This window comes from Ceratotherium simum, chromosome 2 (assembly GCF_057802395.1).
Source record: "Ceratotherium simum simum isolate JZ-2026a chromosome 2, ASM5780239v1, whole genome shotgun sequence".
NCBI lineage: Eukaryota > Metazoa > Chordata > Mammalia > Perissodactyla > Rhinocerotidae > Ceratotherium > Ceratotherium simum.
In genome coordinates this window covers 53,125,596-53,149,902 of record NC_141901.1, presented here as the reverse complement: position 1 = coordinate 53,149,902, position 24,307 = coordinate 53,125,596, and the positions used below count along the sequence as shown (strand labels likewise).

The following is a 24,307-nucleotide window of genomic DNA, read 5'->3' as shown; positions in this document are numbered from 1 at the left end:
AACATATGAATCAAAAATCCATTGAAACTACTTTGAAAGATTTTAAAACAGACTAGAAAATTGTTTCCAAGAGTTCTAAGTGCACAGTATGCCAGTTTTATGGAGGATACATATACTTTGTTTTGAGCAACAACAAATAGCAATAGAAACATTCCCAAACATCAAATTCTCTCTGTAAATCATGAGTTTCTTTAGAAAAACAGTTGATTTCTCTTTCATTATTAAAACATGACTTTTACCTTGAAGGACGTATTGAATGTGTTTATATTTTTAAAATTTTCTGTCAATAACCACTTGTCATTATGGAAAAACAACAATTTGGGAACTTTTCTTTAAGTAAAGAAAAATTGTGTGATTTATTTTGAGTTTGGCAACTTTTTAAAATACTTCCCCAACAAACTAGAGAACTACTATGAGATACAAAATATTCTAATGGCTATTGCTCATCTTATTTTCAAAGGACTGTAATGATTCTATTATTTAAAATATAATTTGTGGGCCGGCTCTGTGGCTTGGCGGTTGAGTGCGCGCGCTCTGATGCTGGCGGCCCAGGTTCGGATCCCGGGAGCGCCCCGAGGCACCGCTTCTCCGTCCAGCGCGAGGCCGGGTCCCACGTACAGCAACTAGAAGGATGTGAACCTGTGACATGCAACTATCTGCTGGGGCTTTGGGGGGAAAAAACTGAATAAATAAAATCTTTAAAATATAATTTGTAAAGCCACCTACTCAGACACATATAAGCATGATACATAAAACCGTTATGGGTTGCAATAACCAAAAGTGAGCAGACAAGCGAGGATGTCACTGTCAACTTCTTTTTGTTGGGGAATGACCACTTTCCCCTTGGGATTAATTCCTTAGGTGAAATCTGACAAAAGTGAAGGCACCAGTGTCAGTCTGTATATTAACTGTAAATTCAGTAAAGCTTAATTTATTGTTTTTTAGGTGAAAACGAATATTATTAACAATTCTAATGCTCGTTTCACGTCCTAATGTATCATCTTGTGTACCCCCAGGAGACCATGAGTACAGAGTAAGTAAAGTATTCCAACTTACACATGCATTAACTTTACTGTTCCCCATTTTACAAAGGTAAATGGAGAATATTCACGGTCTGCTAAAGTAACAGGTGGCCAAAAGTTCTATGAGTATAAAATGTAAACACTTTCCTTTGAGACTCAAATAGGAGTACTCAGAAGAAGCAAGAACTATTTTTCCCTGCAGCTTTATTGAGATATAATTGACATATAACATTGTGTAAGTTTAAGGTATACAATGTGATGATGTGATACACATATATACTGTGAAATGGTTGCCACAATAAGGTTAGTTAACACATTCATCACCTCACATAACTATAATTTGTTTTTGTAGTGAGAAAAGATCTACTCTCTTAGCAACGGTATCAACTATAGTCATCAAGAACTATTTTTTGAAAGGTGTGAAGTACTTGCCTACAGAGGTCATTTACATTTGACTAATATATAGTCAATAATATATATTCCTAATATAGTCCTTAGGCTTTCCTGAATGACAGGGAAACAAACAAGAAGCCTAGAGAAGAAGGGGAGATATGCACTACAGGGAGGAGGAAAGAAGAATGTGACTTGGGAAAATCGTTCCTCAGTCTAAACATCAAGGAGGCTAGAAATCGCAACAGTAGCTGTGCTTCTGCAGCATCTGGACCTTAATCTAGTGTTCCAGCTAATAATCTAGTTTAGAGACAAGCTAGGTATGGTTACTGTAAATTGTACCACATCCAGAAATGTACCAGTCCTAAGAGGCTATAAGGGCCACTGGGAAAATAGGCCTTAAATAAAGTAGGAAAAGAACTAACTTCCCAAACCAGCTTCTTTCATCATGAAGTTAGCCAAGTTTAAATCAAGATTTATAGAAAAATTCAAAATCCCTAGGAACGTGGCCACAGGCTCTTCAGCTAACCATACCTCTTAGAATTCAGGAGACAATTCTGGTTTCCAAAGAGTTACTCTGGAGCATAGAGACCAATATAGAGTTGGAAAGTGGATTCACAGGAGCCAATGTAACCACGGGCCTACTAGGACCAGTTCAACCGATCCCATCTTATCAACAGAGTAATTAAGAGTTGTCTTTCGGAACTGAGAGTCCCCTCCTTGTCCAGTTCAGGCTAGTTGAGACCACCAACTCATCAACTGGGCCTGCTCCACTGCTCGGTAAGTGAGCTTTTTGACGTCAAGAGGCTGAAAATTCCATCCTGAGATCATACTAACACTACAATTTTGTGAACATGCATCCTATGAAGAGGCATGAAGCTTGACTACGTTTGTGCAGATCATCAATTACCTCACTTCTCCTCACCTCCAATCATCTATCTCCACACTTCAGGCCGCCCTGCCCTTCATCCAATAAATTTTGCCCCAAGCCCTGGACTGGGGAGACAGATCTAAGAGCACATGCCTCGTGTCTCCTTGCAGATTGATCTAGCGATAGAGCTGTTTTCTTTTCCCAAAAGCTGAAGCCGTAACAATTGGCTTTTTTAACGTGCATTGGGTAGGAGAAGCCCACTTTCGTGCAGTAACACCAAGAGTGCCTTGTGTGCTAAAAATCTGTATCTGATTCCTACATTAGGATTATAGGGACCAAGCCCCCAACAACTCCTGGCTTATCCTATGCGTCTCCTCATAAACCTAGACATTTCTTTGGGATGTACATTCTATTTTTGATGTGAAATGTACAAAAATGTTTCATTCATGGATGAAACACAGACATAGCAAAACAGAGACATAAAATATTGTTTTGGCTAAAGAGGATGAAAACAGTTTAATTTGTAAAGTGGGCACTCTAAAAGTCAAAATTAGATTATGAATGTTGATCTACAAGATGATAACCCACACTGTTGAAATCTCTAATATTCTGCCAGTTTGTCAAGCCACTCACTTGGTTTCTTTCTTTCTTTCTTTCTTTTTTTTTGCTGAGGAAGATTCGCCCTGAGCTAACATCTGGCACCAAATCTTCTCTTTTTGCTTGAGGAAGATTCGCCCTGAGCTAACATGCGTGCCAATCTTCCTCTATTTTGTATGTGGGTCACCGCCACAGCATGGCCACTGACGAGTGGTATAGGTCCGAGCCCACGAACTGAACCTGGGCCACTGAAGCAGAGAGTGCTGAACTTAACCACTAGGCCACGGGGCCAATCCCATTCAGTTAGTTTCTAAACCACCTCTTCCTGCTATGAGGTAATGTTTGTGAAAGGAATGCAAACTAATTTTCTTATAGTAGAACCCCTGTTATAATATGTATGCTAATTAGCACACTGATTAAATCACATTCTTGGACTGAAACGTAATAATAATAATAATGAATAAAAGACTAGTATAATGTAGTTAGACTATAAAGTAATCTGTTACCAAATACCAGCATTTTAAAGATATTCAACTAAATTTACCTAAGAAAAATAGATTTAGAAAGACACCAAAAAAAAAGCAAAATATATAACTCCAAAGTTTTAAAAGGTATTTTCCAAATAACCTAATGATATGGTTCATTATCCAAACCATTGTTCCTCTCCCATAAAGAAGGCTGTAAGTTAACAGGAAAGTACTTAATGTCATCTAAAAGCATGACTGAGGTCAAACCAGCCCTCTCAGACTAACTCAGTTCTTACATATTTCTGATCATCAGTAGAACCTAATTTCCACTATACAAATACTTTCAGCAAATAAAATGTAAAGAGACAAAACCCAGGAGGTGCAGAAGAGGTATGTTTGTATAGTAATGTGATATTTTAAATAATAATTATTATTATTTATAAAGTGCTTACATGTGCCAAGCCTTATGCTTAGGACCTACTTTCAGTACTGAATTTAATTCTCACAGCTCTGACAGATAGTTATTATTAATTACCCCCATTTTGTGGATGAGGAAGCTGAGACTGAACCGGTTAAGTAAGTTACCCAAGGTAACACAAACTTAGTTCTGCTTTACTCCAAAGCTTCTGCATTTAACCAGTATGTATTACTTGTTTGTGGGTAGACATAACAATAATATCAGCCAATATAACAGGATGTCAAACGCAACTTTTCCTGTCCTCTGAGTCTCAGCAGGGGCCTCAAAGGCCAAGATCAAAACAATAGGAGTCAAATCACCCCGTCTTCTAAAAGAAATGCAGAGCTTATAAAGTAGGGCGGCCAAAAACTAGCTCTGCTGACACCAGTTCATTACCCTTGTCAAGACTCTATGAGAATTATAATTTGTGAATTTTAAGGATTACAAGGGACAACAGAGAGGATGTCTTTAAAGAAACTAGGTGGTGTATGTTTCCCTGTCTCCTAAGGGAAAAGGGGGAGGTACTTCCTGCCCACCTCAAGCCAAGGAACTGGAACCTCAAGATAACCACTCAGAGTGCGTAACATATATCCTGAAGCAGGAGAGACACAGGGACTCCCGCCTGGGAAGATAAAAAGTGCTGGCTCATAGCTAAATTTTAAAGACTGCTTAAAAAAAAAGACTGCTTAGGTACAACAGTCAAATTAAATGTTTCGGCAGAAAAGGAAGTTTCATAAAATGCCACAATGTGGAAAATTATATATAAAATTAACTTTAACAACATGAAACTTTAGAATTTCATTACATTAATGCAATGTTAGTAACTATCCATATAATTAAATGAAGTTTATCTTAATCTTTTTGGATCTAATTATCCTTTTTAAACCTCCTTGAAGTAAGAAATAGTTGTCCCAAATTAGAACTTTTATTTTATTTTATTTTATTTTTTTGTGTGAGGAAGATCAGCCCTGAGCTAACATCCATGCTAATCCTCCTCTTTTTGCTGAGGAAGACCGGCTCTGAGCTAACACCTATTGCCAATCCTCCTCCTTTTTTCCCCAAAGCCCCAGTAGATAGTTGTATGTCATAGTTGCACATCCTTCTAGTTGCTGTATGTGGGACGCGGCCTCACCGTGGCCAGAGAAGCGGTGCTACGGTGTGTGCCCAGATCCGAACCCAGGCCGCCAGTAGCAGAGCGTGCGCACTTAACAGCTAAGCCATGGGGCCGGCCAAGAACTTTTACATTTTACAAATAGCTTCAAAATAACTTTAAAGTAACCTAGTTTTAAATTGGAAACTCAAACTTGACTAAGTTCTTCTTAGCAAGGCACTGGAAAATAAATGCAGCAAAATTCTTACTTCCTATAATGTTCAAAGATTAACAAAAATTTCCAGAAACTAACAAGATGCAATTTTTAAAAAGTTTTAAAAGTCATAATGTAATAATACTACTTTTTAGAAATTCTGGAGATAGAGAAAATGGGGGAAAAATAGCTACAAGCCTACCATCTCCAGCATAATCACTGGCATATTTTCATATATTTCCTCCCTGTCATTTTTGTGTGTGTGTGTGTGAGGAAGATCAGCCCTGAGCTAACATCCATGCCAACCCTCCTCTTTTTTTTGCTGAGGAAGACTGGCCGTGGGCTAACATCTGTGCCCATCTTCCTCTACTTTATATGGGACGCTGCCACAGCGTGGCCTGACAAGCGGTGCCTCGGTTGCGACCGGGATCCGAACCTGGGCCGCCAGCAGTGGAGTGCACGCTTAATCGCCACACCACGGGGTCAGCCCCAGCAGAGCATCTTTGTAGGAGGGCTGTGAGGGCCCAAACAGGGTAAAGAGGGTGGCCCCAGAGAGGGGTAGCCCAGCATGGGATGTTAGTGCCTGAGCAGAATGAGGGGGTAGCCAGGCTGATGGGTGGCCTGGTGTAGGTTATCAGAGCCAGAGTGAGGTGAGGAGCTGGGGCAGACTGGCACAGAGTATTGACAAATGGACCTTGCGCTGGATGTCAGCCCCTCAGCTGGGTGCCTATGTGCAATACACAAACTACTCAATCAGAGTACCCTGACTGAATATTATGTATTAAAAATAATGAGGTAGAGATTTGTATGCAGATATGGAAAGATGTCCAAAATAAAAGTGGGGAAAAAGTGGAAAAACAATTTCTTTAGTACAATTCCTTTTCTATAGATTTTTTTAAAAGGATATACATATATCTATATACTTACCCACCTACACACATATATACACACATCTTGCAATAATGTGAATTTGGATTTCCACAACCGACTCTTCTCCTCTCTGTCCAGCCCTCCTTTCTGAAATGGGGGGAAGGGCTAGACTTTTTATTTTCCTCAAAGTGGAGAAAGGGGGTGGTTAGGAAGTGGTCACCTTATGATCATTTGGACTTTCTCAGCTCAGTATATGGTCGGTTGTGTCAGTAAAAGTTTCATTATCTTCATGTTGATACTTTTTATACAATCAGATCACATTTTTAAAATATTTTAAAATGATCCTTGTAATAATATGACTTGATGTTTTTATAAGATTGAATTTTATGGACCCTTCTTATTGAATTATGGTGGAGACACAACAAATTGTCAAAAATGGGATCAGTGATAAGGACTTGAGGGTAGGGGAGCAAATTTTTACTCTTCATTTTATAACTTTTTACAACGCTTGAACTTTTGTTTTTACCAGAGTTATGTGTATTTTTTGCTGTTTTTTAATGTTAAATAGGACCTATCTGGATGGTGGATTAATGAGTCTTTTAAATTCTTTATATTTTTCTACCTTAAATAAAACCCTAATAAATGCTATTGTAAAAAAATGAACACACATGATAATGCAGAAATATCACTTCCAATAATTTACCCTAAGGAAATAATTGGTCAAATTCACAAAGCTATATATATGAGTAGATTTAGAATATTGTAAATTGAAAATAAATTTCCAATAGGGGACTATTATTAAGTGCATTATGGTAAATTCATGCACTGAAATATTATTAAGTTATAACATGTTCAAGATTTATTAAGTAAAAGAAGAATGTTACAAAAGACTGTGTAGTATAAGTTAATTTAAAAATCTGTATGAATAAATAAATAGGAATTTAAAAGTAATATGGATATAAACCAAAATGTTAACAGTGATTACCTCTGGATGATAGAACCGTGGTTGAGTTTTCTTTTGGTTTATCTATATTTTCTAATTTTTAAAATTAAATATACTGGGGCTGACCCGGTGGCATAGCAGTTAAATTTGCCCACTCTGCTTCGGACGCCCACGGTTTGCAGGTTCGGATCCCGGGCACAGACCAATGCACCACTTGTCAAGCCACGCTGTGGTGGCATCCCATATAAAGTAGAAGAAGATGGGCACGAATGTTAGCCCAGGGCCAATCTTCCTCAGCAAAAAAGAGGGGGATTGGCAACAGACGTTAGCTCAGACCTAATTTTCCCCCCAAAAATAAAATAATTAAATTAAATTAAATCAAATATAAATCAGCTGTATAGCATTTGTTTCATAAAAAGATTAGTCAAGGGGCCAGCCTCGTGGCATAGCAGTTAAGTGCTCGTGCTCCACTGCTGGCGGCCCGAATTCGGATCCCTGGCACACACCGATGCACCGCTTGTCAGGCCATGCTGTGGCGGCATCCCATATAAAGTGGAGGAAGATGGGCACAGATGTTAGCCCAGGGCCAGTCTTCCTCAGCAAAAAGAGGATGATTGGCATGGATGTTAGCTTGGGGCTTACCTTCCTCACACACACACACAAAAAAGATAATTTTTAAAATATTCATCAAATACTTTCTAAGCACCCACTTCATATAAGGCATTGTGAACATTAAAATAGCAATACCAGTAGGTAAGCTTTATTAAATACCTAGTACGTGCCAGTCACTTCAATCACATTTTCTCAATTCTCATAGCACCTCTTTGGGGTAGCTTATCAATTAAGATTAAGTTTAGGTACAGGTAACTGAAAAATTGAAAATAGCAGCAGCTTAACCAATGTTTGTTAAACAAACAGATGTTTGTTTCTTTGCTACTTAAAAAAAAGAGCGAAATGGGGCCAGCCCGGTAGCGCAAGCAGTTAAGCGCACGCGCTCTGCTGCGGCGGCCCGGCGTCCACCGGTTCGGATCCCGGGCGTGCACTGACGCACTGCTTGGTAAGCCATGCTGTGGCAGCGTCCCATATAAAGTGGAGGAAGATGGGCGCGGATGTTAGCCCAGGGCCAGTCTTCCTCAGCAAAAAAAGAGGAGGATTGGCAGATGTTAGCACAGGGCTGATCTCCTCACAAAAAAAAAAAAAAAAGAGAGAGAGAGGAAGTAGTCAGCCTAAGGTGTCATCAGGTCCTCCAACTATGCCATCCTCAACACATGGCTTCTATTTTCAAGATCACTTCATAGTGCATACTAGCTGTTGGAGCTCCAGCTATTACATCCACATTCCAGGAAGTAGAAAGGAAAAAAGGCAGCTCTATTTAAGCAGTATTGCTGGAAGTCCCATATAGCACTTTTGCTTATAGCTCACTGACCAGGTCTTAGTCACATGTACTAGATGCATGTGAGGTGGGAAATACAATCTTTCATCCTTTTATCCTGCAATGTGCCCAGCTAAAAAATTGAGTTCTATTATTTAGGAGAATGGATATTTGAGTAGGCAAAAAGTCTCTGCTGCAGGCAGATATTATTATCCCCATTTGCAGACAGAAAACAGAGGTGCAGAGTCAAACGGTTAAGTGGCAGAGCCATAATCTGAAAGCAGTCTATGTATCTTTCACTACTTATTCTCTGTTGCATTAGAAAATTATACATTTATATATAATTAAAGGTAGTTTATGATTAAATGAGATTTGACTGATGAGAAGGCATTGACCAAAAGAACAAACTAAGTGGCAAGCCTGACAAACAGAACAATAGCAATATTTATGAAGCACTTATTATGTGCCAAGAGTTTTATAAGATTCATAAATTTTTTCCTTTTCTAGTGTAACATACACAAAGCATATAAAGTCCACTAATCCTGAGTGTACAGCTCAAAGAACTATTACATATAAATACACTTGTGTAACCACTACCCAGTACAGAAGGTGCCTCATGTCCCTTCCTGATCAACAACCATCCCCTCAGAGGGAAGCACCATTCTAACTTCTATCCGTGGATTAGTTTTGCCTGCTCTTGAACCTCATTTAAACAAAATCATACAGTATTTATTCTTTTATGGATAGTTTCTTTTGTGCATAATAATATCTGTAAGATTCACTCATGTTGTATATAGCAGTTTTTTTCTTTTTTATTGCTGAGTATTATTCCATCTAATGGAAACACCAACACTTATTTATCCATTCTCCTGTTGATAGATACGTGGATTGTTTCCAGGTTTTGGCTATTATGAAGAAAGCTGTTGTAAACATTCTTGTATGTGTTGTTGATATACATTACCACTTCTCTTGCATGTTATGTAGGAGTAGACTTGCTGGGTTATAGGGTACACATATATATTTTTTTTTTTTGTGAGGAAGATCAGCCCTGACCTAACATCCATGCCAACCCTCCTCTTTTTGCTGAGGAAGACCGGCTCTGAGCTAACATCTATTGCCAATCCTCCTCCTTTTTTTTCCCCAGAGCCCCAGTAGATAGTTGTATGTCATAGTTGCACATCCTTCTAGTTGCTGTATGTGGGACGCAGCCTCAGCATGGCTGGAGAAGCGATGCGTCAGTGTGCGTCTGGGATCTGAACCCGGGCCGCCAGTAGCGGAGCCCACGCACTTAACCGCTAAGCCATGCGGACGGCCCAAGGGTACATATATGTTTAATAGACACTGCCAAAGAGTTTTCACAAGTGGTTGTACCAATTTACACTCTCACCAGCAATATATGAGTTCTGGCCACTCCTCAGTCTCACCACCACCTGGACTGTTAGTCTTTTTAATTTTAGCCAGTCTAGTATGTAGCGGCATCTCATTTTGGTTTCCATGTAAACCTTACAGACTCATTTATTTCTCACCATACTATACCACACATCCTTTACTACTATATAATCATACTTTATTTTTTAAAATAACTTTTATAGATCATCATGCTCTGTTGGAATTAAGCTTTATAAATTCCAAAAGCATTACTAATCCAAAACAGGTCAGTTCTAGGACATTGTGCGTCAGTCCTCTTCTATCATAGATGATAATTTAAGTCATAAAAGTAGATAAAAGAGGAGAGAAAATACCAGAAGTGTGCAGAATCATAGAAGCTAAAGGAAGAGAATCTTTCAAACAGAAAAGAATGGTCAATAGTGACAGACGCACTGTCAAAAGGTCAAATGAGGTGAAGACTTGAGGGTCTACTGGTTATTAGGATCGGGGCAAGAACAGGTTCAGTGGCAAGGAGGAGGCTGAACAGAGATCCCGGTGAACTGAGAAGTGGATGGGAAAAAAAGAATGGAAACGCAACTGTAGACAACCCTTTCAAAGAGTTTACCCAGGTAGGCAAGGGGACAACAGAGTGGTAGCTGGACAGAAACACGGGGTGCAGGAAAGCTTTTTTTTTTAAGATAGAAAAGAACTAAGCTTGTTTAAACACTGGTGAAAAGGAGTCAGTAGAGAAGAAAGACGAAATAAGGGTAGAGAGCAAACCCCAAGAGGGAAGAGAGGGCACGGGCGTCCAACTGGAGCTGTAGGGATTAGCATTTGACAGGAAGAGGGACAGCTCTTCCATTGGAACAGAGGTAATGAAGAAAGAAAGATAAGGATGCAGGTAAATTTGGAGGTTTAGAAGCCATACACTAATGCACTTCCCCTCTGATGGCTTTCATTTTCTCTCTGAAATAAAAGGTGCAATTGTCCACTGAGAGTAAAGTGAGAGATAGAAATGCCAAAGGTTTAAGGAGAGTAAAGAAGGTTTAAAATAGGCACTGTGGAGAAAAAAGAAGGAAGAATACACAGGTTTCCTAAGGGGAGAGTTTTTAAAAAGCAAAGTTATAGACTAAATCTTTGAGAACATTAATCATGATTAGGGACTGTAGATGAGAAGAAAAGAGAAAATCAGATAAAGAGTAGAAAAAAGACTAGTGAGAGGTAACGGAACCAGGAAAACGTGGATCACAGATATCATGGGAGGAAAATGTCCTAAAAAGAAAAGAAAGAGGCAGATCAGCGTCATATACATAGGAGAAAGGATAAGAAAGGGTCTTTGTATTTGGCAATAGGGCATTAAATAAAGGGTGTCAAAAGGATGGTGAGGACAGATAACAGTTAAAGCTTAGAGAGAAAATTAGTGAGGAAATGGAGCGAGTATGAATACAACATTTATTTTAAAGTCAGTGAGAACAATAAAAACAAAAGGGGGAAGCAACTTCAAATACAATGTTTTAAAGTTGGAAAAAATCTATATATTTCTTTAAACTGCAGCAAAAAAAATAACGGAGGATATAATAAATACTTGGGAGAGACAGGAGAAAGTTAGGTCTCATGGAGGAAAGAGGTGTTAGAAGTCTGAGAAGGATGGCAGTTCTCACTGGCATTGGAAGAAAGATGTGAAGATACGTGTATAACGAAGACCAAATCAGTTAAGCTTGCTCATACCATATAACCTTAATCTATGAAAATAAAAATTACCATGTTAAGATTTAGAGAAAAAGCCTGGCTACTTGAGGCTAAAATCTTTAAGAGCTGCTCAATAACAAGCTGGGTAGTTAATAGACTAGTGGGAGGACACTCAGTTGCAGTTGGATAGCATGATTCATAGAGGGTCTGGCCTACATGATTCTTCTTCTCCCTCCTAAAGCTGGGCAAAAGAGTGAACAAACTGGGGCCAAAGATAGGAAAACTAGTAATGATCTTTTTTTTTTTTTTTTTGAGGAAGATCAGCCCTGAGCTAACATCCATGCTAATCCTCCTCTTTTTGCTGAGGAAGACTGGCTCTGAGCTAACATCTATTGTCAATCCTCCTCTTTCTTTTTTTGCCCCCAAAGCCCCAGTAGACAGCTGTGTGTCATAGTTGCACATCCTTCTAGTTGCTGTATGTGGGATGCGGCCTCAGCACGGCCGGAGAAGCGGTGTGTCAGTGCGCGCCCGGGATCCGAACCCGGGCCACCAGTAGTGGAGTGTGTGCACTTAACTGCTAAGCCACGGGCCGGCCCCTAGTAATTATCTTTAGTCAGGGGGAATGCCTTGCTTCTTGTTGTGCAAAATGGAAGATCAGTAGAGCCAAGGAACTTCATGAGATGATGAAGGCAAAACTGAAGTCTAGGGCACTAGGTGAAGGAGACGCGTGTTTGTGGGTAGAAACTGGGTTTGAGGGAAGCAATACACACAAGAAAAGTAGGGACGCATAAAATCAATAGGGGAGGAGACAGAATGAGCAATTATAATTTTTCTGGGGAGGAATGGAAAATCAAAGAGGGATCATGTAAGGGCATTAACAGCAGAAGTATATGTTGCTATGGTTTTATAGAATACACAGACACACACACAATCCCTAAAGATCTTGAGCCAGCTTAGTGAGAGAGAAGGACTGCCCATTGAATCAAATCCTCTTTCTTTTGCTCTACAGGCCAGTATTTCATGAACTCTTTTGACCAAAACTCATGGTAAGAAATACATTTGATATCATAATACATACACAAACACACACACACACAACTGAAACAGAAGTTTCACAAAACAATAATCACCCTCACTACACATAATAAAGTAAAACATAAAGTTAAATATTATTTAATATTTAATATTAAGAGAAAAATATTATTTTCTCATTATTTAAATACACTTAAAATTCCAAAAGTTTATTTAATTCAATCATCAAAATATTTAATCAGTAATTTAATTATTTATTTGATTAGTAAATAATTTAATAATTAAAATAGTTATTATTTATTAAATATTAATGTTAAATATTATTTAATATTTAGAGAAAATATTATTTTCTCAGTATTTAAATACATTTAAAATTCCAAGATTAATAATATATAAAAATTAATATTAGAAAAGAGTCAATCTAATGCAATGGGGAAACTTTCCTGTTCATAAATTAATTCCAGTCTGGAAAACACAAAGACAGTACTATGTACTTATCACATTCACTATACAGTCTTGTATTCTTTTGCTTTAAGTTGGGTCAGGCTTGAAAATCCTGGTTGAAACAATAAGTTGTTGTAAATGGTAAAAATAGTACTACACTCTTTCTACTTAGCAACGGAAATTCTTTGGTCTTAATACAAAATGATGATAGCAATGCCATGTAATCATTCTTCAGAGTAAATGAAAAACTAAGCTACAAGAATTCATTTTCTTCTTGGAATACACATCAAACTCAATTATTATTGCAGAGCAAATGGATCTTTTAGCCAAATGTTTTTCTTTAATGTTTCAAATTCATCTTCAGGGAAATAATAATTAAAAGTTTAGAGACAGAGAAATGAGATTTTACAATATCTCTACATTTTATTTTGTTCAAATTTTCTTCATTGATAATGCTCTCTTCCAGATGTAGCAACAATGTTTGAAAGATATGTGGCTAGAGCAAAAGTCTTACTTGCCATAACAATGTCTTTTGGAACCCTTAGACATATAGCTTCAAATTTAGTTCACAAATTGCCAAAAATATCAGTTAAACACGCAAATTTTGTTACTCAAAATACTGGAAAATACCTGCCAAATGAGAATGCCTGTCAACTAGAAAAATTTTAGATTCACACAGTCTGCTTAGCTCTTTTATCTCTTAACAACTATCAAACTCTGCTGGGACCTGGTAAATACGAATGATGAGCTCTGAATAAAATATTTTAAAAACTTGGCTACTCAGCAAGCCTCCTTTAATATAATTAACAACTTTCAATGTTTTTCAATATATCCATAAGATTCAGAGAGTTTTCTATGCATACCAAAGCTTTGCGATATATAAAACTAATTCAAAGAGCACTCTAAGCCCTCAGATTAAATGGGACAGAAGTGAGCCCAGCAATGGCCTGCTGGGCAGTGAGCTCACTCATGCCCAGCCTACCGTTTCTGCTGGAGGGAAAGCTTCTACAACACTAGCGGTCCTGCTGCCCTGGACATTCAAAAGAAAGTAGGAGGATGCCTACATCGTCAGTTGTATTGCTTTGATTATTGTCTGTATGTTTGCATGTCTCTCTCTCTCCTCCTCCTCCTCCCTCTCCTTGAGTGCTGGAAGGGTGCTTTGAGGAAATACTCAATAAAACATAAGGGTGAGCCTCCAGGAAAAAAAGGCACTATTATCAGCAGCTTCAAACAATGTTTAAAATAACTCTTCTATGTTTTCTAATCATATTTGCTATTCTATTACAAATAATTATTTTTAAATTTTTTCCCAGTTTAACTTATGAAGATTAACAATTCACTTTCAAAATTCTGTATAATATGCTCCTACTGTTGTGGTTAAATTTATTTTTTTTTAGGGCCGGCTCCGTGGCTTAGCGGTCAAGTACGCGCGCTCTGATGCTGGCGGCCCGGGTTCGGATCCTGGGCGCGCCCCGAGGCACCACTTCTCCGTCCAGCGCGAGGCCGAGTCCCACGTACAGCAACTAGAAGGATGTGAACCTATGACATACAACTATCTGCTGGGGCTTTGGGGGGAAAAAAATGAATAAATAAAATCTTTAAAAAAAAAAAAAAATTTATTTTTTTTTAAATAATTTTATTTATTTTTTTTTCCCCCAAAGCCTCAGTAGATAGTTGTATGTCATAGCTGCACATCCTTCTAGTTGCTGTATGTGGGGTGTGGCCTCAGCATGGCCGGAGAAGCGGTGCGTCAGTGCGCGCCTGGGATCCGAACCCGGGCTGCCGGCAGCGGAGCGCGTGCACCTAACCGCTAAGCCACGGGGCCGGCCCATTTATTCACATTTTTGATGTAGTGTTTATGACTACTTGGCGCTTCTCTTTATATTATGCCAGAGTTAGAATGGATATTTTTAATATTATCAATGGAGGAGGACAGTTGCTCTTTCTTGTTTTTAACTAAATCAAGTAATTCTTTGTTAGCAGCTCTTCTCAGTCCTGCCAGAACGAACTTGTATCATTTTGACAAGAAGCAGAGTGGCACTAATAGTTATTAAAAGCATTAAAACATTAACCTTTAGCAACCTCATTTTTCATTTGGTACCCAGGTTTAAGTATTTTATCAAACTGAAGCCAAACACTAAAACCCGGGCCGCCAGAAGCGGAGCGCGCACACTTAACCGCTAAGCTACGGGGCCGGCCCTTTTGTGGTTAAATTTAAACAACACAAGCAAATCCTCCTTATTAATTACCTTGCTACCATATTTGACAAACATACTTGCAACTTATAATATCAGTGATCCCATCAATTTGGACTATAAAATCTGTATCAGACCATAGCCACCTTATAAGCATTGTTGAAATGTCCCATAATGGTACAGAATAGACATATGTCATCACTAAGAGGTGCAATTTTTAATTTTCAGCTGATTTACCATAAAAAACCATAAACATAACATCCATGCAATCTTTTTTTTTTTTTTTTTTTGGTGAGGAAGATTAGCCCTGAGCTAACATCTGTTGCCAATCCTCCTCTTTTTGCTCAGGAAGATTGGCCCTGGGCTAACATCCACACCCATCTTCCTCTACTTTATATGTGGGACGCCTGCCACAGCATGGCTTGAAAAGCAGTGCATAGGTCAGTGCCCAGGATCCAAACCTGCGAACCCCGGGCCACCAAAGTGAAGTGCATACGCCACTGGACTGGCCCCCATGTATTCCAGATGAATACTTTTTTCAAGAGATACGTAGCCATTTTTCTCTTATGCCACTGATATGCAACCAAATAAAACAATAATGAACATTTCTCAAGGATGGTCCTTGAATTAAAAGGAAATTGAGATAATTTTATATTTTTTTCTTTCTTTGAAAATATTTGAAAAGGCTTACTGAAAAGTCCAGTATGCTATGTTTCCAAGAATCTTTTTAATTTTAAAGATTTTTAACTTTCATTTGCAACATTAATACAAATACACAGAGTCTGTCTTTTTAGTCAGGTTTTGCACATTTGATAAACTCATATTTTAAATAATCTTCATTAAAAGTCATACTTTTCTCAATTCACCATTTCCTCAAAATTTTTGTATTTCCAGATGTAGCTATTCACCATGCCTCTGTGTTTTTTACTTCTTGCTCTCTTCTGCTAATAATTAAACAATAAATTTTAAGGGAAAATTGATCCAGTTTGCTTTTAAATTACAATTAGCATTGAACTCTTAAAAATATCACACTTGAAGAATGCATTTAAAGTTCAAAAATAAAACTTGGTTAGATTCTGTCTCACCATTTTTACCAAGAGCAGATAAAATTCTGCTACATTTTGCTTGATCTTGAATTATGCTAATATAAATTAACTGTGCCATGATAACCATTGCATTATGATCATGATCAAATTGACCATGACTCTAATTCACATAATGTTCCTCTTTTGTTCCACGTTACCCTTTACAGTTTAAGTAGGGACCATGAAAACGGGATTTGCAGTAAATACTGTTGTAGAGCAGGCTGTGTCATTTCCTCCCAGCAGGCCCTATTATCATTAGCCTTAATAGACTCTTATTTAATCAGAGTATCAAAGAATACAAATAAATACTGAAATACAAAATTATGCTTCATATTGCTAAGTAACCAATTTAAAAATATCCTAGACAGCTGGAGTTTTTTGTTTTTTTAACTCCAATGGAAAAAAAGAAAGAGAGAGAGAAAAAAAAAAGCACATCTCCTTTAAGTAGCAGCGAGAATAACACACACATCCCCCTCCAATCTGTCCTAAATTTTAACATCTACACAGAAAAACTCCACAAATATGCCATTTCTATAAATTTAAACTTTGAAGGAAAACAAATAATTGTCCTCCATGTCCTCTGTTGTAAACATTTATCACTGGTATGAAAACCATGAAAGTCAGAAATCTAAGTTAAAAAAATGGAGCATAAATAATAACCTTTAACTAATATAAATGGACTAGTACTGCCTGAACTGAATGCTAAAAATTCTATTTTCAGGCTGCTAACCAGGAATCTAAGATTTAAAAGGAAAAAGATATCTTAAATTTCCTCCTCAAAAATAGGGGGTGCAAGAGAAACACTTGGGATAGCTAGATGTGAAACAGTAAGTCCTTTAAGTTTTCTTCTCCTATCTCACCATTATTTACTTAATCTTTCAATCTTATAACTTGCTATAATGCCCATGAAGTGAAGAAAAACCTCATGTTTTCTTTTCCTTAGGATACAAACGATTCACTCAAATCAGAGAGGAAAAAGACAGAAGATTCCATCCTGTCCAAACATCTAAGCACCATGCAGGGCAGTGCTTCAGTTTTGGTCTTGTATTTCACCCAGCTATCATCATGTTCCCACCTTCACTAATGGCTATTTTACTGGTTCAGTAAGGAGTACTGAAAACTGAACAATATTCAAACATATTTTTGATTCTGACATTGTACAAGTTAATCTATTTCTCTGTATCTCAGGTTCCAAATCAACAAAGGGAATATTTTCCACTTACTCTATATGAGAAATGGAGAATGAATAAAAATTTTTCAGATGTTTTAAGAAATGTATTAGAATTTAGAAGCAGGAGGTATAACTTTGAAGAACTTTTTTTTTTTTTTAACTAAACTTACAAATCCAAGTACTTCAAAGAATATCCCTTAGGACAGGGTCAGGTGACTATGGTCTACCTGTGGGCCAAATGTAGCCTGCCACCTGTTTTTTGAATGGCCTCTGAGCAAAGAATGGTTTCTACATTTCTAAATGGTTAGAAAAATAATCAAAGAAGCATAATATTTTGTAACATGTAAAAACAATATGAAATCCAAATTTTAGTGTCCACAAATAAACTTTAATTGGAACAGAGCCTATGCTCATTCATTTAAGTATTGTTTATGGCTCTTTTTTGGCAGAATTGAGTAGCTGTGACAGAGATTTTACAGCCCACAAAGTCTAAAATATTTACTATCTAGTACTTTACAGAAAAAGTTTGCCACTCCCTGCCTTAGAAGACCATACACTATAATACCACAAATTAGGAAAATATTTTTGAAACGCCTTTTTTGAAAATGCCTTCAAAGCCACAATACATTCTTTCTTTAGTGGTGGCAAACCTTCATTCTTCGAAGATGAGTACGAATTTTGGAAATAGCCAAGCAATTTGGAGCCAAGACTGAAAAAGTTCGGTTATCAGGATGAGTCAACCAGCAAACATTCATTAATAATTTAAATTTATGGGAGGCAAAGTTTTTTTTTTTTTAAAAAAAGCACTATCTCTGACTCCCAAGTGCAATGATCAAGTGAGGGGATAGTCATATGCTTTCATAGCTTTGATTCAAGGTAAATAGGCTATATATGCGTGGAAATAGAAAGTACAGAGGAGGAAAAATAATTCTACAGCGAAGCTAGATTACTTTCTTGAGTGACCGTGAATTTGCTATAAAGTTTTTTTACAAAGAGGAACTCCAATAATAGTTTGGGAAATACACTTTGGGAATAAATGAGCAACTCCAAATGAAATTTTAAAAGAACAAGATTCATTTGGATGTAAAAGTTGTTTAACCTTCAATTAAAACCTATTTTATTGCTTTATAATTACAATTTATAAGACAACATCAGCATAAATAAATAAGTAATCCCTTCCACTCATACAAAGCAAATCATTTATCCTTGGCTCTCTTCTCTTCTGGTGGTTTACGGGTTAAGATTCGGCCCTCTCACCGCTGGCCCAGTTTCATTTCCAGGCCAGGGAACCCCACCACCTACCTGTTGGCTGTCATACTGTGGCAGCTGTGTGTTGCTGTGATGCTGAAAGCTTTGCCACCAGTACCTGCAGGGTCACCCCGGTTGGACAGGTTTCAGCGGAGCTTCCAGACTAAGTCTAGGAAGAAGGACCTGGTCACACACCTCCGAAAAAACTGGCCATGAAAACCCTACGAATAGCAGCGGAGCATTGTCTCATACAGAGCCGGAAGGAGAGGGGATGGCGCAAAAAGACCGGGCAGGGTTCCACTCTGCCATACACAGGATCACTAGGAGTTGGAATCGAATTGACAGCACTAACAACACCAACTCTTCTACCTCCATATGCTCTCCCTGAGCAATTTCATCTGCTCTTAACAGCTTCAATTACCACTTACTGGCTAACTCTGAAATCTGAATCACCAATCTTTGCCTCTCTTCTGGGCTCTGGATCCTCTCTTGACATCTCCACCGAAATGCTCCATAGACACTTCACACTCAACACGTTCAAAACCGAAACAATTATCTTCCTCGCACATTAAAAAAATAAAACAAGTTCCTCTACCCACAGTTTCCCAAATTAAGAAACTAAGTCGTTTATTCTTCTGTTCACCTTCAAAGCCAATCAATTCTTAAACCCTCTAAATTCTACATCTTCATAATCTGTCTTTTCCTCTTCATCTCCTTTTACTATTTTCCTACTCCAGGCCTTTATCCTCTCTTATCTGCACTATTTCAATAGCAATAGCCTTCTAACTTATCTCTCTATCTTTTGCCTCTCTCCCTCCAATCCAGCCTCCACACCATACTACCACCATGTTATCTTTCCTAATTACTTAAAATCTTTCACTGGTTCTCCATTGTCTTTAGAATCAAGACCAAAGTCCTTAGCATGATTCACAGGTTCTTCGCTACCGATACCAGCAGATTTATTTTTTCTCTTTTTCTGAGTCATAACTTTCTACTTACTCACATATGTATGTTGTTTTACAATATATCCTGTACTTCAAAGTATTAAAACTACCTTTAACACCATATTCTATAGTGAAAGATTCTGCCAAACTGGACAAATCTTCATTATTCCAAACGAGGGGCACTGAAACCCCACGCTTATCTAATTTCTAGCAATTTCAATGATCCTAACGTGATCAGCAACCAAGCTCTGCAATTTTCTTCTTCTAGCTTATTTCCAGGTACCATGCCCTTTCGCCCAACCACTCATCTCTATACACTCTGACCTTTAGTGACGGCAGACTACGCATATTCCTCAAACATACCATATACTTTCACATAATATTGCTGATTTTCATACACATCTCTGTTCCCTCTTCCAACTCAGCAAACTCCCATTCATCCTTCAAAGCCAAATTCAAATATGGTATCTTCTCTCTAATCCTCCTCCCTCCCACATATAGAATTATTTTCCTTTGTTAATGTTCCCATTAAACTCTATATCTTGGGCCGGCCCTGTGGCTTAGCGGTTAAGTGCGCACGCTCCACTGCTGGCGGCCCGGGTTCAGATCCCAGGCGCGCACCAACGCACCGCTTCTCTGGCCATGCTGAGGCCGCGTCCCACATACAGCAACTAGAAGGATGTGCAGCTATGACATACAACTATCTACTGGGGCTTTGGGGAAAAAAATAAAAAAAATTTAAAAAAATTATAAAAAAAAAACCTATATCTTGTTATAACTCTTATCACACTGAATTATAGGCACTTATTTACATGTCTGATTATAAGCTTCTTGAAGGCAGGGAAGCATTTTCTTTTCTTGAATCTAACATTTAACTTATGGTCTGAGAACAGACATTCCAAACTTCTTATTGAAAAATAATCACCTTTTATATTATTAAGATAATGCCATAATTGTAGTAACTGAGTGACTGAGAGCTTAGAAACAAAAAGAATCCCACGTCATTCACCAGGGGAAAAAAATGCTCTTACATACAAAGTATAATTAAATTGTAGCTTGGACCTGCCTTCATCTATATCTTGCAATACCAGTTTCTTTCTCTCTCGCTTTCTTTTTGAAGAAGTTCTTCACAGAATTCTCTTTTAAACACTCACTGGATTTCATTTGTATCTCACTCACAGAATCAGAAACTCAGTATAGTGCAGAGGTTAAGATCAGGATTTTGGGGGCCCAACTGTGGTTTGAATCTCAGCTTTGCTACCTAAGCTGTTTGATATGGGCAAGTTACTCAACCTCTCTCAATGAAGAGATCATAATGATAACACTCCTTATGATGCTGTTGTAAGGATTAAATAAGCTAATGCATATAAAGAATTTAGAACACTCCCTGGCTCAGAGTAGGTCCCAATAAATGTTGGTTGATGTTGTTGGTATCACCAGCTTTTAAAAACAGCTTTCTCTGTACTTATTTTGGCTCACTTGGTAGAATGTCTCACCTAGGAAGGAATTATATCCTGCCCATACATGAATACAATGTGAGTGTTAAAACTGTGCCTTGGACTATAATAGGTGCTCAATAAATAATGTGAATGGAAGGCTTCAGACCTTTAAGATCAACAAGTTATAAATCAGGAAAATTTATATACAGAATACAGGTTTAAAGTTGGTGTTTTACAGGAGTTTCAAAACACTGATCTTCCACCGAACTGTTGAAACATGTAAAACTTTTAAAGCAATATAAAACTTATATTCACTAGGAACTTTCCCTCTACTCTTCCATTTAATTTGATCTTGGTATCCAGTGGTCTAAAATTCTTGTCTATAATATAAGACTCACTATAGATCATTTATAATATAATTTCCAGCTTAAAAAACCTGCCTATTGTCACAACAGAAAAATTAATATTCTTCCTTCATATCCACATTTAAAAAAAATCTATTGCCACATTCAACACAAAAAAAACCAGTGAAAGGCCAAGAGACACAATTACTACATTTCCTGGTTTCTGCCTGGGAAAATACTTCAGAACACGCCTACAAAAATCCTCAGTAAAAGTCTGCTGGTTACAAACTGCTATTCCCTTTTTTATTTCCAGTCTCCCCCCTAAAACCCTTCACACACTCACAAACTCATAGAAAAGAATGCAAATGTCTATAATAAAGGCTATAAAAAATATACAGCTATACATTAATTTTGTTTTGGAGAACTTAAATCTTAAAAAAGCAAATCAAAGTCTTGATTTGAAGCAATATTCCCAGCTTACTTTACCAGGTAACTTAAACTACAACTATTTACCTAAAGCAAAAAAGCAGATTATCTGATTGCGACCAAACTTCATGGTAAACGATTCAGTAACAGTGTATAGAAAATACGTGCTATTCTAGAAAAATTCATTAATCAGTTAAAAATAGACCACACTTCAAATAATGGTGATTTTGTGGGACAAGAGCTTAAACAACTTATTTACACAGTAAACATAGATTTAGAACTTTATGTAAAACACTAGGTGAATCACTAGCTTCAGGATAAAGGTTTACAGAGTGCCTACTATGTGCCTGGCACAGACTATGGATGCTGCTGGTGCACAGTCAGATAACAATACCTAACATTTGTAGAATACTCTCATTCATCTCATTTGACCCTCAGAATGCCCCTAGGCATGAGCATCCCAGTTTTACAGCTAAGGAAACGGAGGCCCAGAAAAGTCCATTTGACCGGGGTATCGCATCTGGTATGTGGGTCCGGGCCGAGACTCCAGCCCCTGACTCATAATCTAATCATCTTCTGCTACACTAGTTACTCAAAATCTCTTAGATGTTCCACTGTCCGATTTTTAAATCAGAATCCTATTTGACGACTTTCAGTATTGTGCTTGTCAGATTCTGTTAAGAATCAAAACACTGAAAAGCAAAGTCCGTCGTCTCAGCCTGTCGACCTTCACACTCTCTGGCTAACCCTGGCGAAAGTCTCGCACGCAGGGCGCTCCCTCTCTTCCCCAGGCCGGCCGAGCGCCCCGAGCGCCGCCCGGGTGACGGTCACGGCGCCCCGAGCTCACCGCGAGGAGCCCCTCAGCCTGGCTCCGCTGCAACCGCCGCGGCCGACGAGCCGCGCTCCCAAAGCTCGGCCTCGGCGGGCGGGACACCCGGGCGTCCCTCGAGGCCGGGGAGGTGCCAAGACAGCGGGGCCGAGGCCGACACCTCCGCCAGCCCGCGCCCCGACTGCTGCGGACGGCGCCCGGGAGCCCCGCAGCCCCGCTCCCGAAGCCCAGCGGGCGAAGCCCACCGCCGCGAGGGGCCGAAGCCCCTGCCGCAGCCCCTGCCCCGCATCGCCCGCTCCTACCTGCCCTGGCCTCGACGCCGCCTCAGCGGCCAGCCTGCGACGATCTCGTCCTCTTCGCGGAGGCGCCAGCTCTCCTTGGTCCCACTAGGGTTTGGCTCCGTCCCGCCCCGGCAGGCTCCGCCGAAGGCCCCGCCCCGGCCCGGGCAAGCTCGGTTCTTATTGGCTCCGGTTCCCACCCCTCACGCTCGGGCCCGCCCCAGGCATCGCCCAGGGACTGTCGTGAGGGGAGCCCACTCTCGAGTCCGCATTCGGGCAAGAACCTTGCGCAGGACCTTGGTCGCCGGGACGCTGCGGCCCTAGCAGGCAGGCGACCGGCGCCACTGTCGTCCGGCCCAGGCCGCTAACCAAAGCTCCATCGCCGTCGCCGTGCCTGCCATCGGACTGGCCTCACAGCGAGGGACCTGAACTTTACGTGAAAGTTGATAAATTCCCAATCAAGGAATCCAAATGGCACGTCACTTAAGGAAACCGTAGAATTGTCTCCTGTCACCGGGCGCAGTAAGTCTGGTGTCTCCAGTGAAAGAGCAGCACCATTTCTCTGGCTGAGCTCGAGGAGCAAACGTTTCTCTGGCAGTTGCAGCACAGTGCCAACTTGAAATGTAGACAGAGGCAAATAACGCTCCGAACACCTAAGGCTTAAAATCCCAGAGCAGGAGTGCCTTTGATACTCCCAGTGCCTGAGGTCGGCCCCCACACCCTGTTGTGACACACACGCATAAGCACTACGCCTGCAACACTCTCATACTCGGATGTGTCCGTGGCGCTGTGCCTACTGCGAGCTGCAGCCCAGTTTCACTAAGGCTGCGAGTCAAGGATGAGTTGAGCCTGTTTCCCAGGCACTCGCTAACCACCCCACCCCACCTCGTCCCGCCCCATTCCACCCCACCCCACCAAAGTCTGTTGGCTGTGGTGACCAAACTCTTCCCACATCTGTTCACATAGAGGTACCAAAATAGAAGACTGCCAGAAAGAGAGGTGTTTGGTTACACAACACAGATGACTGTCACAAGTCAACTTAGTCAAAGCAATAAAAGTTCCATATCCCAAACGGTTGTGAAACCATGAGCTGTGGACAACGAAACAGGAATTACCTTCCATGATGGAAGAAAAAAAGAAAAGTAATGAAAAGACATTTTTAAAATCAAGTCTCCAATGAGGATGTAAATGTGAATATTGTTTATAGTAAATTTTGAAGAGTGATCTTTATGCACTACCCCTTCTGCCCCCCCCCCCCCAAATTCCAAACAGTTGTCTAAGATGAAATTTTGGGCTAGAATAGTGTGGTTTTGAAATTTATTTCAAAATTCAAATTTACTGCAAAGTTCAAACTTTGCATTCAGGAAGATTATTTGGCAAAATGAGGCAGATTGAATTCCAAGTACCAAATCTGAAACCAAATCTGGCATGGGTTCTATGGATGTAATAAAGGAATTAATATGTATGTATTCTACTGCCCTCTCATGGGTAAGATGGAGATGTACAAAATGGTAGTTAGTGC

The 24,307-nt window shown here is 39.3% G+C and overlaps 1 protein-coding gene across 2 annotated transcripts in view; it reads right to left on the bottom strand.

Annotated features, from left to right (window-relative positions):
- Positions 1 to 22,903, bottom strand: part of DENND2C (DENN domain containing 2C) — an 80,935-nt gene extending 58,032 nt beyond the window's left edge. For both annotated transcript variants that reach the window (XM_014779990.2, XM_004420639.3), the window contains exon 1: positions 22,810 to 22,903. The gene's annotated coding sequence lies outside the window, so the exon portion shown is untranslated. The remainder of the gene's footprint in view (positions 1 to 22,809) is intronic.
- Positions 22,904 to 24,307: the final 1,404 nt, after the last annotated feature.